The sequence below is a fragment of the Siphateles boraxobius genome, unplaced genomic scaffold, assembly GCF_051911475.1.
Source record: "Siphateles boraxobius isolate OS27281-9 unplaced genomic scaffold, OSU_SipBor_1 41, whole genome shotgun sequence".
Taxonomy (NCBI): Eukaryota; Metazoa; Chordata; class Actinopteri; order Cypriniformes; family Leuciscidae; genus Siphateles; species Siphateles boraxobius.
The window spans coordinates 4,741,760-4,758,002 of NW_027509042.1; the positions used below are offsets into that span (position 1 = coordinate 4,741,760).

The 16,243-nt window shown below is 39.6% G+C and overlaps 1 protein-coding gene across 3 annotated transcripts in view; it reads left to right on the plus strand.

The window, feature by feature from the left end:
• raly (RALY heterogeneous nuclear ribonucleoprotein) overlaps positions 1-16,243 on the plus strand; it is a 92,119-nt gene that overhangs the window by 9,116 nt on the left and 66,760 nt on the right. For 2 of the 3 annotated variants that reach the window (XM_077197896.1, XM_077197898.1), the window contains exon 2: positions 5,771-5,855. The exons of the other annotated variant lie outside the window; for it this stretch is intronic. The gene's annotated coding sequence lies outside the window, so the exon portion shown is untranslated. The remainder of the gene's footprint in view (positions 1-5,770; positions 5,856-16,243) is intronic. 3 annotated transcript variants of the gene reach the window in all.

Sequence of the window (16,243 nt, forward strand, 5' to 3'; positions counted from 1 at the left end):
CCGCGGCCAGAGCCCGGCTTTCATTCTACCTCTAGCTATTCACGCAGAGGCGTGGGCAAAGCTTCACGGGGTATCAGAATGGGTGTTGAACACTATAAAAAGAGGCTATTCGCTACAGTTCGCTCGACATCAACGCCGTTACATGGCGCGAGTCGAAACCACGGTAAACAATGAAGTATCTCATCTACTTCGAGCCAAAATAGCGAAACTGCTGAGCAAAGGGGCCATAGAACCTTTATCTCAGGCTCAGAGCGAAGGGGGGCTATACAGCAGATATTTTCTGGTACCGAAAAAAGACGGGGGTCTCGGACCCATTCTAGATCTGCGACAGCTGAACAGAGTGCTTATGAAGCGCCAGTTCAGAATGCTGACAACCAGGAAAATCCTCGCGCAAGTGCGCCAGGGAGACTGGTTTATGGCAATAGATCTGAAAGACGCCTTTTTCCAAAAACAAATAGCGTCACGTCACAGGCGATTCTTGAAATTTTGCGATTCTTCGGTACTTCAGCTGGGTCTGCTTTGCATACGCCCACTGCAGTTATGGCTTAAAGCGCGAGTTCCACCCCGGGCATGGACCTCTGGTCTGTTTCGCCTCAGGGTCGACATGAAATGCGTTTCGGCTCTTGAACCTTGGAAAATAGCCGACTGGTGTCAGTCAGGCGTGAGTCTGGGGACTCCCTCGAGTGTGACGGTGGTGTCCACGGACGCCTCCACCTCGGGATGGGGAGCGCTGCTTGAGGGCAGACCGTTCTTTTGCCAGTGGTCAGAACGGGAAAAGCTCCTACACATAAACTGTCAGGAAATGCTGGCAGTTGACAACGCGCTACAGCTCGTTTGTCCCCAGATAAAAGGCCGCCACGTCTTAGTCCGGTCGGACAACATGTCAGTGGTGGCATACATAAATCGCCAGGGTGGTGTCAGGTTCCGAAACTTTTACAGGCTGACGGAACGCCTCCTGGTCTGGGCTCAGCACAACCTGCTTTCACTGAAAGCAGCGCATGTGCCTGGTCGCCTGAATCTGGGACCAGACTGTCTGTCCAGAAACAATGTCCCAGCAGGGGAATGGTCGCTGCACCCGCAGACGATCCAACTGCTGTGGGAGACATTCGGCAGAGCGCAGGTGGACTTGTTCGCGTCCCAAGAAAACGCTCACTGTCCAAACTTTTTCTCCAAGAGCAGAGATGCGCTGGCCCACGTATGGCCCCGATGCCCACTCTATGCTTTTCCCCCCGTCTCGCTCCTGCCTCAAGTGCTGGAACGAATCAGGGAAAATGGATGCCCAGTGCTGCTCGTAGCTCCGCTCTGGATGAACCAGAATTGGTTCCCAGTCCTGATGCGGCTGACCAGCACTGCCCCGTGGCCGATACAGGTGAGGAGAGACCTCCTCTCTCAGGCAAAGGGCTCGATTTGGCATCCTCGCCCGGATTTATGGTCCCTAAATGCATGGGCCATCAACGGGTACCCGCTAACCTCCCAGAGGGAGTGTTAAACACAATCAGGCAGGCTAGAGCCCCGTCTACTAGACGGCTCTATTCCTCAAACTGGTCGGTGTTCTCTGCCTGGTGTCAAGCTCAGGGCTTTTCACCCGCAGACTACGTGGTTACGGAAGTGCTCTCCTTCCTTCAGGAGGTGCTGGATAAGGGCAGAACCCCATCCACGCTCAAAGTATACGTGGCGGCCATAGCGGCGTTTGCAAAACCGACGTCTGGCCAGTCACTGGGGAAAAACGACCTGTTCGAGCGATTCCTCAGGGGAGCTCGGAGGCTGAATCCTCCCAGACCACCCTCAGTCCCTGTTAGGGACCTTTCTATGGATTTTGAAGCCATGAAAGGTGCCCCATTCGAGCCAATCCATTTGTCAGACATGAAACATCTGTCTCTCAAAACGGTATTCCTTATGGCTCTCGCTTCAGTGAAGCGTGTAGGGGACTTGCAAGCATTTTCAGTAAGCGCGTCATGCATGGAGTTTGGGCCTAATGACTCAAAAGTCATACTCAAACCAAGGCATGGGTACGTGCCCAAATCCCTCAACACACCCAGGTTCAGGGCCCAGGTTATTTCCCTGTGCGCCCTCCCGGTTCATGATGAGGAGGAGGATGCGAGTCTCCTCTGCACTGTCAGGGCACTGAGAGCTTATGTGTCCCGCTCGTCTGTCTTCAGACAGACTGAGCAGCTCTTGTTTTGTTTGGCGGATGCTCCAAGGGACTGTCCGCATCAAAACAGAGCCTATCCAGATGGATAGTCGATGCCATAGCGCTGGCTTACACTTCTAAGGGCCTGCAGTGTCCTTTGGGTGTCAGAGCGCACTCCACGAGGGTCGTGGCCTCGTCGTGGGCGTGTTCTAGCGGGATTTCCTTGCAAGATACCTGTATGGCGGCAGGCTGGGCCTCGCCGTCTACATTTATAAGGTTTTCTAACCTAGAGGTTCCCGCCTTACAGGCCAAGCTGCTGTCGGTCTAGAATTCAGTACTATCTGCCCCGCTGCGCCGGCGCAGAATGCTGAATTTTGCTTGTGCATTGCTCACTGATCGATTGAACAGTTACATGGGTGTTGAATAACCCATACTTATACCCAGTTCAGGCTGAACACGTTCACCCTGTCTACGTGAAACACTGTTAACATAACTAGCTCCTGTGGGATGCTATTTCATGGGGAATGATGCTTGTATCCTCTCTTCTCTGACTCTCTGTGAGCCTACGGTGATTATGCACTATATGAGCCCCGGGCTACTGCCCTTGGGACTTTGGTGTCGGATCCCAGTACGCACGGCGGGTTGCATTGTGTTCCCCATAGCGTAAGATATTACGCAGTACGAGAGATACTCTCGTAAGAGAACGTACTCGGTTACTAACGTAACCTCGGTTCTCTCTAGAGAGGGAACGAGTACTGCGTATCTTGCCGTGCATACAACAGGTTCGCTTCAGTGATGAAAACCAGTTTGTATCAGCCTGTCGAGCGTATTTATCACGCCTATTCTGGCTGGACGTGACGAAATGGGCACGAAGCGCCCCCATTGGGTATCACGTCACGCAGGGCCTCTCTCAATAGGCTGCTGCTGTTGCCGCAGGGCAGCCAATAGGCGCACGAGCCGTCTTGCCTATGTCTGCATGCTGCCGCACAGCGTTTTACATTAATTCAAAATTAAGGATAATTTTGGGCTTCAATATCTCGTGGAAAAGAGGTTTTCCCCCATTGCGTAAGATATTACGCAGTACTCGTTCCCTCTCTAGAGAGAACCGAGGTTACGTTAGTAACAGAGTACGTTTTATGTGGATGCAAACCATTACTTTCAGTACCGTTTCACACCATCACACAAAAAATGCATGCAATTTTAACAGAAAAAGAATGCAAAATTGTTACTTAAAAACCTATTAACTAATTAAGTTGCATTTATATATGGAAAAAAATGCTGTCATATTTTAAAAGACAATACATGTCATTTTGCTGTAAATTGCATGTACTGGTATATATAATATTTAATTTTTAAGGGAAAAGTGTACAAGGCATTTCTTTATATATGCATTTATGGTAAAAGATTTTTCAAATTTTGTTGTTGTGTAAACATTCATGTAAAAAACATGTGTTCTATTTTCCCTGAATGACACATCACATTTGTTTTGGTTTTATTTTTTAAAAGATTTTCTTGCCATAAATTGTCTATACATTTGAGTGTGCATTTTATGATATTTAGTAAGTTTATTGCATTGTTGCAATAATGTTTGTTTATTATTATTATTTACAGTAACTTACTGATTTTAAGCTCAAATGGTTTGTATATTATATTACATAACATTCTATAATTTAAAGATAGGGTAGGCAATTTCGGAGCGGCTAGCAATAACAAGCTAGCTTTAAAAGCGTTAGATACACCTTCCCTTTAGAGGGTCTCCAAAGCCTCGCCTCCTTCAAAACACATGAACGCACACATCGCACACAGCCTGAGCAGATTCAGTCAAGCGTCACAAGAGACAGCGTTAAATTGCCTCATATTTCAAAGCACATAACATTACAATAATGATGAACATAAACAACTTACAGAACTCTGACTTGTACCATCTGATTGCAGCAGGTTCATTTCGGCGTTGATAGTGTTGCCAGAAAAATTCATAAATCCAAGTCTGAGTACGTGAATAGCTCCTTACTCTAAATAGGCTACTTATGGTTAGAACGAGTCCTGAACGCAGTATGAGCTTGTTGTTATGGTTCAGGAGGAACTGTAAAAGGTGGCTGCTGTTCGTTTGTGGCGTTCTGTGACTATCTGTAGCCTTACGGAACGTACTGATGTCGTATGATGTCTGTGCGAGCAGGTGCGCGGACGTATGGAAATACATACGCTGACAGGCAGGTAGGACATCCTATCATTGCATTTGGACCGAATGCAATGATTGGATGAAATGTTTTGGTCCTGAGTCTTCCACAGAGGATAAATGTGCATTTTTTTATATTTCGACCACTTGTATTATTTATTGCTATCAGGATGTGAAGAGAGTTTTGACCAGAATAACAGTGTTTATGCCAAATACTGTATATAGTCACCAAAACGCCATCCTGTAATGTTTGTAACATCACCATGGTGTTTTTATGGTAAAGTTCTGCCAACCACAATGTCTTTTCATTTGTTTATTTATTCATTAAATAATTATAACATTTGATTCTGAATGTTTGGCATTTCAACTTCAGTGTTTGATGTCGTCTAACATTTCTTTTCCAGTTAATGTTACTGACTGATGTTTTGGGAAGGATACGTAACGTGACTGTCAGTGCTTATTGCAGCAGGGGGCAGTGGCTGATCACACGGGATATTGTATGACTGGAATGCTCCTCAAATGTCAGTGGCTGCCGCCACCCAAACAACTAATCCCACGATAAAGCCCCTGCGACACATTCAGAATTAAACATCAGAACTGTGCTTAGATTGATCGTCCTCTGCTCGAGTCTACATTTGACTGGCCTTGATGTGAAAAAGGCTTATGTTTGTCAGCATCTTCATGATTGAAATTATGGAATATCTCAAGTTACTCATGAGTTATGTTGTCAATGGAAGTTTCCATTAGGCGTGACTGCGAAAGAGGAGGCATGTGATGAATCTCCAAGGGTCAAGAGAGAGACATTGGATTGAAAATGTGATGTTTTTTCAATGGAAAATTTGAACTGGAGATTGGAAAACAAATTTTATCATGCATTATTTTTACTCATACAAAACCTGAACCTTAACCATTTAAATCCACATTTCCTCACTGTGTTGTAGACATGAATGATGCCTCAAATCATGCAGCTTGTACTTAGTGATCAGGCTTGCTATTATCACCTGGTGGGTGAAACATTTGCATAGATCAGGGATGTCCAAACCGGCTCCTGGAAGGCCACTATCCCACAGTTTAACCCCAACTTGCCTCAACAAACCTGCCTGGAAGTTTCTAGCATGCCCGTCAGACCTTCATTACTGTAGCTGGTTCAGGTCAGGTGTTTAATTGGGATTGGAGCTAAATACTGCAGGGCAGTGGCCCTTATAGAAAAAGGATTGTATACCTCGACCATAGACTCACATTGAGTTCCTCTTTTGACTTGTGCTAATAAGCAACCATTCAGAAAACCCTAGCAACTGCATCGCAACATCCTGATAACCACCCACATCAATGAGGCAGTGAGATCTGCACAAGAAGGCACAACTATTTTTTTTAAATCTGAAAATGTAATATTATTCTTGTGTTCTCATGTTCAGCTGCTGAAATCCTGCTACTTAAAGTATTTGCTTTGTTTTAAAACGCAGGATCCCTCACATACTCCAGGTCACAAGCGCTGGGACAAAGCAGCATATCCACATCCGTCCCCTGGTCACAGAAGAGATCTGAGAGGTATGTGCAACTTCGGTTCTCAAGTCTGAGTCTCTACAAACATAGACTGATCTGAGCATGTTTGATCTGAGCAGAGGTGTTAAAGTTCAGAGTTAACTGATAAATGTTAACAGGGCTTTTGTGCAGAACTCTCATTGTGCCCAAAGCAGCGTGCATGTTCTCTGCAAATCCTGAGAGGGGATTTTAAAGCCACATGTTTTTGGACACATACTGTAAGGGCCGGTTCATACAGAATTAATTTTGCACTGATTTTTAATTGTTTTTCTATGTAAGCATGTCGTCTTTGACCGTTATACATTTTTAAAGAGGATGTATTATGCTGTTTTACATTTTTATCTTTCTTTAGTGTGTAATGTTGCTGTTTGAGCATGAAAAAGGTCTGAAAAGTTACAAAGCAAAGTCCCTCCAAAGAGAGTTACACTATTCTCTCTATCAGTCCAGACTGCACAGTGAACTCCCTAAAATGCCTCGATTGTAGTCTTGAGTTTTCTTCCGAGAACATACGTCACAATATCCCTCATTTAAATTAAATTATTCCCAACCAAGGCATGACATTTACAAAACACGCTCAAAGTTATAGACCTATGACGCCACACTGGTTCAGACGACCAATCAGAGCTCATTGCGCTTTTCAGAAGGAGGGGCTTCCTAGAGACAGGAACTAAAAAGAGTTCTACAGACAGACAGGGACGAGAGGTGCTGCAACAATGTCAAATATGTGAAAAACAATGTGTTTTTTGAACATTCAAGTATGAAAACCTATTCTAGTAGATGCCCAAAAAAGGGCATAATAGGTCCCCTCTAAGACGCCATGTCAAGTTAAAAGTGGAACTTTCTCAACTCTTCCTTCGTCTGCAATTAGATACTAATGTGTGGCATCTAATGTTTTTAAAAGCAAAAATGCGTTATGTGTGAACGGCCCCTATCCACCTTTTTCCTGGTTAGCGAATTTACCCATGATTCATAGCGGGTTTGAACCGGAAGCCGGTTGTCCTTTTCCGGTTCGAAGCTTTATGAAGATTAAGCGCCGCTTGCTCAGAACGCCGCAGTGATGTGCTGGTTAGAAAATATGTGAAATAAGTAGGGCTGCCCCTGCCCGTGCACGACTGAAGTTGGGTTGGAAGTTATGTATACTATATGGGAGAGAATGCTAAACCATAATGAGCGTTTTCGTAATATATTGCCTATTCTGCATCTCAACGCACGCATAAGCTTGCCAAAAAAAAACCCGGCAAAAGTAATGATTATGCATTAAACATTTGAATTGTTTATTAATAACTAGTGTTTTCTGTAAGTGTCGACTGCAAAGATGCACACTTCATACGAATTAATCTCTACATAAGCAGAGAGCAGCCCATTTCTGCTCGTTTTTAATTATTTTGTTTAAAAGTACACATTTCAAACTTTCTATAGATATATACTTATCATGTATGTGAGGCAAGTAACTTATACGCTGAGTTTCGTTGATTAATAAGACGCGCCCCAGTTCACGCGCCACTATTTGGGCTTCTTATTTATTATTCCAGGCAATTTGTTGATAAAACATTGATAAAAATGAAGATACAATTTATACGAAACGAAATTCACTTTAAAGAAAGGCTTTCTAAAAAACAAAACTTGATAAGTGGTTAAAATCATGTCTGAGCCATTCCAAATGTTTTCCGATATATTGGGCATCTTATGATCATATCTGACTCATCTTATGCGGTTCCCTTTTCATATAATATGAAACAAGATGAAATAAATTAAAAAAAAACATTATATTGTGAAACTTAAATATAAAACGTATGTTTAGTTTTTTTTTTGTTTAACTTACTGTAGAGCCTGAACTCATTCTCTCACTGCTAATACAGTACGAACCGTACGAACCATTGTTTAGAGCAGAATAAGGTGGATATTGATAAAAACAGTTTTGATTGAACTTATAGTGGTTAGTTGATTTCCTTAGTTTGTGTTGAGCTGTTGATTTCAGTAGGTCTTCCATCAGTGGTTTATCACTATTGTGATCTGAATTTTTTTTGTCAAAATTGAAAGCATTAAATGTTAAAGGTGTTAAATATCAGAAACCCAGAATGTGCAAAATGATTCACAAAGAGAAGTTGTTTATAAATGTCAAAAAAGTGTGACTCACTCCTTAACTTTTTATGCTCTTTGCAAAGCCTATAGAGCAGACGGGTGTAATTTCTCGGGACACCTATTTCAGTTATATCTGTCAGATTCAGTACAGCACATTTTATATGTGGTATTAAAAACATCGCTTACAGCACCTTTAAAGTTTAATAGCCAAGGCATAAGGAAAGAAATATCACAAATGAGATATCTAATATATCAGTTGTTTTACCTGAACTGTAGACAGAGATTAAAGGCAGTGCAAATGGCGAGTTTGCTAAAGTTTCCTTCTTTCTAGAAGTTCTCATCTAAAGTTTCCACTGTAGAGTTTCATAAGAGTTCATAATAAGTGCACAGATATGCAGAGAGGCCAAAGTCTGCAATCAGTCTTCAGATATGAAATTTCAAACCCAAATTGTCTGAGCTATGCTATCCACATTAATATTTTATAGCTATTTAGTATTACGGTATGTCAACAGAGGTTTATGTTTTTTTCGATTTCGATTTATGTCGATTTTCTATTTCTCCTTAGAAATATTCGGAGAGACAAAGTTGATACTAAAATGAAAAATTCCTATTCTTCTCAGTGGAGCAACCTCTATGCAATAAAGTTGTCCGTTTGGACAGCATGCTTATACTATTAGACTGCCTTCTAGACTGCCTATATTAAGTCGAACTGAAAGGGTTTTGTGTGTGAGATTTTGTGTTTATACAATATGTGTAATATCAGTAAATTTGTAGCTAATTAACTTTTCAATGCATGTATATAAAATCAATCTTCATTCAGTCACTAAACAGCAAACAATCTTGAGAGTATGCAAATTTGTTTTAAATGTGGGTGGGTTGAGTATTTTTAGACGAACTGAGCTAAATGTGTAATGTCTTGAATGAGCATTAATTAGAGGAAGCACTGCAACAAGGTCGCTTTGGCATTTTAGACAAGAATGTATGGAACGAGAGTCTTGATGAAAGTGTTTTGATTGGTAAATGTGCATCAGAGATGATGCGGTGAGCAGATCCTGGCAGTGATTCCAGTGTCTCTCTCTAATCAGCACCAGCTCAGAGAGGCCACGTGAATTATAGATTCACCTCTGTGAAAATTTCATGAAAACTTTGTTCGTGCGTTCATCTATGTCAAACATCGACCACAACATTGGCCCGAGAGCATGGCAAATCTTGCTTACTAAGAGAGAGAGGAGGCTACAGAAAACCATACACTGCTTCACTTAAAGGTCCCATATTATGCCCCTTTTCACAAGATGTAAAATAAGTCTCTGATGTCCCCAGAGTGTGTATGTGAAGTTTTAGCTCAAAATACCCAACAGATCATTTTTTACAGCATTTTTAAATTGTCATTTTTTGGTGCTCAAAAAAACGCGCAGTTTTAGTGTGTGCCCTTTAAATGCAAATGAGCACGGCACAGAGGGCGGAGCTTCAAGAGCTCGCCCTAAGTCTTTGGACAATTTCATCTCACAGAATGATGATAAATAATAATATCAGAAACTCTCTGTAACGGTGTTCATTTCGACCCGGAGTCGGACAATAATGCCTACAGAGTCAGAGTGCTGTATAGAGATGGAACAGGTATAGTTTAGTAGTTTAATTATGGTTATAACGTATTTGTCATCTGCTTGTATACTATTAATAGCCTCACAAGTCTGCTGTTTCGGACCAGGTCCGAATGATGATCAAACATATACTTATGAGTTTAATAAAGTTTATTGTACATAACACAAAAGATGTAGCGTCAGTTTTACTTCAGAAACTCACCGTAAGAGCTGAGTAAACAGTAAGATATAAGAAGTGCGCAAGTACATAAACGAATTTCGGTAGGGTTGAGGGAGCATTTTCTATAAAAACTAAATAATTCCACCTCGTCTTCAGTGGGCAGCGGCTGCCTCAGATTTCGGGAGTAAATAGAGAGAGCTTTGTGGATTAATACATTCAGCCACACAACACCTAACGTTACAATGCGTGGAGACATTCTCGTCAGTGCAGGAGCTGTAAACTCGATCAGGGCGGGTCTATGTTAGAACGGCAGTGTCTGTCAACACTCGTGGGCGGGGCCTGTACTTAGTGACGTCACTAAAACAGCATTCTGAAAACAGGTCGTTGGGAGACACTGCTGATGATTTATGGGGATTAATAAAAAAGGAGTGAGTGGATTTTTATCACTATTGGGTGGTTGTGTACACACACTGCCAACACACATTTATGTCCAAACAGCATGCAAAAGTGAATTTTGCATAATATGGGACCTTTAAGTTAAATTAGCAGTCGGGATTCAATCATATCTACAGAAGGGAAGACAAGAACTTCTTTTGAAGTCAATTTCATGAGCTATTTCCATCACCTGCCTCACCAGGACTGCAATTAGGCCCATGCTTTGCCAATCAGACACAATTATGTAAGTTTAGTAAAAGCAAATTTTTTTAAAGTAAGAACTAAATGAGCTTCCACTGAATATATCTTATGTGTTTCATGGAAATGAGTATGCCTTTACTGGTAACGCTACCCACATGGGGGGGCCTGCAGCCAGAGGTTAAATTGGAATTTTGGAGGTGGATGAAAGCATAATAACATATGCTACTGGTTAAGAGTTTTGGAGTCAGTAGGATTTTTTTTATTAATACTTTTATTTAGAAAAATGCATTTGCAAAAGTGATAGTAAAGAAAGAAAGATATTTACTGAAAAAGTAAAAGATTACTATTTCAAATAAATGCTGTTCTTTTGAACTTTCTATTATTTGCCATCACATGAATAAATTAAATATAATTTGTATATTTAAGTACATGAATATTCAAATGTAAATATTTTAAAATATATTCAAATAGATTATAAATGAATAGAATATAAGTATATAATAATATTTTAGGATATTACTGTTTTTAAATAAATAAATGCAGCCTTGGTGAGCACAAGAGACCCTGACCCCAAACTTTTGAACGGTAGTGTATGTTAAAGGCTTTTGTTTATGACCTACGTACATATAGGGTGTTTACAGTAAGGCACTTTTTGCATTAAAATGAACTTTATTACCCTACAAATATTTCCTAGAAAATGAACAACCCTACTAAACAGCATAATAAATAAACGCACTCATATGGATATAAAAAACATTTAATATACCCCATAGACTTGGAGAATATTTGTATGTGTCAGTCCAGCTCAGTTTAACCCGGCCTGTGGTCTTGTTCATTGTACAAAACTCATGACAGTGGTCAATTTTGCTAGATGAAGAGAGCATTTATTTGATTGATGGAATTCCAGTGAGCTTTAAGCCAAGTCATCTGTTTATTATATATTGCTGGGTGTTTTTCTATCAATAATAAATGTTCTTTTCCTTCAGTATTTGCTGAAAGGAATATTTTCTATATAAGAAGGCCTGACCTCTGCCATGAGTTATGGGTTAATTGTGTGTGTGTGTGTGTGTGTGTGTGTGTGTGTGTGTGTGTGTGTGTGTGTGTGTGTGTGTGTGTGTGTGTGTGTGTGTGTGTGTGTGTGTGTGTGTGTGTGTGTGTGTGTGTATTAAGAGATTTATTACACAGAGACTGTACCCCCACTATCTCTCACTCTTTCCACAATAGCTTATCTAAAAATACAGAAAACAAACATTTCTAATGAAATATTTAACATTCTGGCACCTAAGTAGAATTGCTGCAAGTGTCAGACTTTATAATAAGGACATAATTTGCACAAATATTTGCTACATTCCTGTGTAATATTCTGATAATTTTGATTGCTTACAGATGGAAAATGCAACTCACTGTATGACTAGTTCTCAAAGACATCAGAAGTATTTTGCTGTTTTCTTAAAATAACAGCACTTAGAGATACGTGTGAGAGTGTCACGACCTTTCCACATCTAAACCTGAGGCCATTATACAAAGACTGTCAACCTGTCTTGCAAAGTTTTTCATCTTTGTGACATTATTGTTGTTGTTGTTGTTTTGGCATATAGAAATGTGATTCTACTGGTTGAAGCAAAATACAGAATCAAAAATACATTATCGCCATTACTCTCTACTTTGCCTATATTGTAGATCTACTGTTTTTGAGGGGTTTTATTTCCTACGTAAAAAAGGCTCCAGTAATTTCACATGAGTTTTAGAAGAGATCAGTGACAATTAGTTAGTTCGTTTTAGTTTATTTCCGTCAACTTCAAAAGGAAGAAAAAAAGAAAAACAATTTACAAGCAAACAGAAACTAAAATTAGATTACAATGTAAACAATATTTTTAAAAGAAAAAAAGTTGCTTGACTGAAAAGGTGTTGGCTGAAGCTCATGCTTATTGCGCCAACAATCTGCATGGTCTGCACTCAAATATGTCAGATATCTCAATGTATGCTCAAATATTTCTCACCAAGTTTTCTAAGATATATGTTGTTCGCAGTTTCACAGCTCTTTACTCTTAATGTACTGTATGTCAACAGTGGACTCATTTGTTTATATTTTTATAAGACAAATTTGATATTTGAATGAAAGTGAATGAACTGACATGTCAATTATGTTTAAACAGTATGGCCTGGTTTCACAGACAGGGACTTAAGTAGCTTTTATAAACGTGCCTTAGAAAAAAAATTACTGGTGTGCATCTTTAGACAAAACAGAGGCACTGACATATTTTTAAGATACACCAGTGCAAGTTGCTTTCATTTAAAACAGCTCAAACGGGGGTAAGTCTCCTGAGCTATAAACGAGCAACCTCTGAGCAACAAAACATTGTACATATGCACAGCAAAAAATGCAATAACATGCTACAGTGGCTTATAACATTAAATAAATGCTAAAAGCTGTGATTACATTTTGGGTGATACAATTGAGATGCATTGTCCACGCTTTATCTAGCTTAGTAAATGCATTATTGCCAAGCTCTGGTGGTGAACATTCGTGTCAGGTTCTATAGTTCATGAGTCGTTGCTCGTACCCCCCGGGGTCAAGCTTTTGAATTAATGAAGGAACCCTTTGCTGCTACAATATGACGTCTGACAAGACTTTTGCCACTGCTTGCCAAAAACCTTCAGTCTCTCGCTGCTGCTTTTCATCTCTTAATGGGCAAGCTTATTGTCTATGTGACTATAACATACGGCAAAACATATATGTTTTAGATTATTAATTTTTTTTCAAAATATAAAAATATATATTTGTCATTTATTACATTGGAAGCAGTGCCGGCGGTATGGGGGGGCATTAGGGGGCAATGCCCCCCCAAATGTCTTTTATGCCCCCCCTAATTGAATTATGATATAATTTACAAAATAATATCAGTTTAATTTAATTCACATTTCAGTGAGAAATAATAAAAATATATATCTACAAACTGCTCATTAGCTGAAATTATAATAAAGCCGACCTAAAACCACAGTGTGGCGCTGTGAGAAAACCCACCTGCCGCCCCCCCAATCACTTGCACGTTAATACATGAATGAAATGACTTTCAATTGGCGCAAGATTCCTGACTGCATTCAAAACAAAGCAAACAGATGAAAACTGATAAACTTTTTTGATAAAGGTAACTACATTATGCTTTTTTAATAGTAGGCTACTGTAAACGCTTATGTTAGAGCAAAGCAGAATAAAGATGTGTAGCTTTTTTTCTCTCTTCCGCCAGTGAGATAGCAGTTAAACTACTATCCTGTCAGTGAGAGACTGTGTGCATGTTCGTTAGCTTTGTTTATAATAAAGCTGTGGTCAGAGTCGGTCTTGCAATTTTTTTGTATAGGCCTATTAATCCCTTATTTAATCAAATTTCTTAAGAGTTGCACGTCTTGCAACAATGTTTAATGGTTTATGTGTTTATTGTATGGGTTGCATCACTTCATGGTAATAGCTAACAGAAAAGGCAGTAGCAATAATAAATATAGGATATCTGATATCCGATAAAAAGTCCCCATACCTAGTGCCCACCCATTGAAAATAAATGCCCCCCTGCTGAGCGCAGTCTGAAGCCGGCTCTGATTGGAAGGTTAAGAGGGAAGTGAAATCGTAATGTTAACGTTCTTTACTGGGAATTTGTTAGTTTGTGTATAATGTTCTATAGAGGTTAAAAGAAACTTCTTCAGTGCTGAGTCTTTGTTTCTGTTTTTGATTGACTTTTTGTTGGCACAGCCCAAGTCATATCCCATCATGTCTTTCTTCTCTTCATTGTGTCATCTTGTCTGAACCAATTTGGCAAAGAATGGAGCATTACAAGCTTTTATTGTGCATCAAATAAAAGCTTGCTTTGCCGTCTACAGTATCGAACATGTTGGAAGCCCACTGTTGTCAGTCAGCTTCAGCGGGGCTCAGAAGCACACAAGCCCTCCATTTTCTCCAATATCTCTAGCTCAGGCCTAATCAGGCATGACTGATCCTTGAATCATTTACAAGAGGAACCGTTCCATCGCATGGAATTCTGTTTTTTTTCACCTGCTTGTTTCTGCCAACAAACAACACGCACAGATGAAGAAAGACTTTAAGCTTCACATCCAGAAGAGCTGCTTATATGGTCTTGGGTAAGAAAGGATCCATCAGTGTTCAATCCCCATCTTTGGCACACAGATTCATTTTAGGGTATTCCAGATGAGATGCGTATTGAGATTTAAAATCCCTTCACTTCGGTAACATGAACCTTGGGACTTCAGATCTCAGACTTTGCTGTTTTCTGTCTGGTTGCAGGGTCATTTCTCTTCTGCAGTACCTTTTGAAGTCTGTAACTCGTGAATATTTAATATGCTTTTGTATGGAATTATTTTTATTAAAATGGTATATCAGACTTTCAGGAATATGATCTGGTCAAGCTCAGACACTTAAATGTTATAATAAGGTCGTAGAGCATATTTTTGTATTATTTATATTAATGCATTATTTAAAGGATAATATATCTTCAAATAATAATACAAAAATATTCAGTCATGCTCAGTCAGTTAAATTTATATTATGTCTTAATTAATTAGACAATATAGCAAGAATAATTGATATCATGAAGGAACTGTTTTTTGTTAAGATATCAAGGACATGGTAAAAATGTATTTACTAACTAAAACAATATTTGCAAGAAAACGTGCTTTGTTTAAAAAAAATTTATTAGAGAAAAGGCTAATTAATTGCCAATTATTCACCGTAGTGAAATTCATTATTAAAATATATTAATTTCTCTTTTTATTAATAGTATCAAAATTCTTTGAAATATTACAAATCCATCCCTATATTCACTTAATTGTGATTTCCACCAAAAAATAATTTTTAAAATTGTATCCAGTACATTTAGACATACACAATGAGGACATAGTAAATGTGGTTTGTCTGACCGTTGTAGTTCACATTATTTTTCACGACATTTGTAAAATGTGTGCAATTATGCACAGGTAGTAAAAAATGTGTAATTTTGAGTAAATTGGCCATCTGCAGTCCAATCCTAAATTGATTCAGGAATAGTACATTACATCAGTCCAGAAAAACATTTACCGATGTCCTCAGGTATAGCGTGTAATCCTGAAGGAGAATGAATGAGTGTGTGTTGCTGTCCTGTTATCACTAGTGGCTGTATCTGATAGGAAAATCACCATTTAATGGGAAGATAATGTGTCAATTAATTCTCCCTTAATGGCAGCGGGAAAAGGTGAAAAGAAAAGAAGATAATTGTGTTACTTTGGGCTCATCTCCTTTGTCCTTGTCAATGCAAAGACATCCAAGCCATGTGTATCTGCTGCTGTCTTGACTGCTGTTACTTGGATAGACCCGTTGATTTATTTTCTTCTTCATGAATTGCTTATTATAAGCATTGGTGCTGGGGCATGTCTAGCTGCTCCTCAATCAATTAAAGCTGTCTATTGTTTTAGAAGCTTTCAACTCTGATGACTTTGGATCAGAGCATTTTTGCCAATCACAATCACCTTGCGTTTTTACTTTAGCACAGTAAAGTTTGGAAGAGTTTAGGGATGCCACTTTAAAAACAGATGTAAGTATTTATTATTTCTGGTTCCTGGAATAGGTCCTGAACTTTCATGGTCACAGAAACTGTCTCTAGGTGTAATTATTCTATTCTTTTCCTCTTGAAAGGATAATTTGTTACTTGACCCTTAGAGGTCTCCATTCTGTGGGGTTCCTTGAAAAGAGTCCTTCCAAATGAGGCTCACTGTTAGTACAACAGCCTGAAAATGAACAGTGAATGAGAATTGAAATTGAATTTGATTCATTTTTGTATGAAAATTAATTCAAAATTCAATATCTGCTTCCATGAAATGGCTAAAGGTAAAGCTTCAGAACTAGTCAAAGGGAATTTCTTGTTAAATGTTAA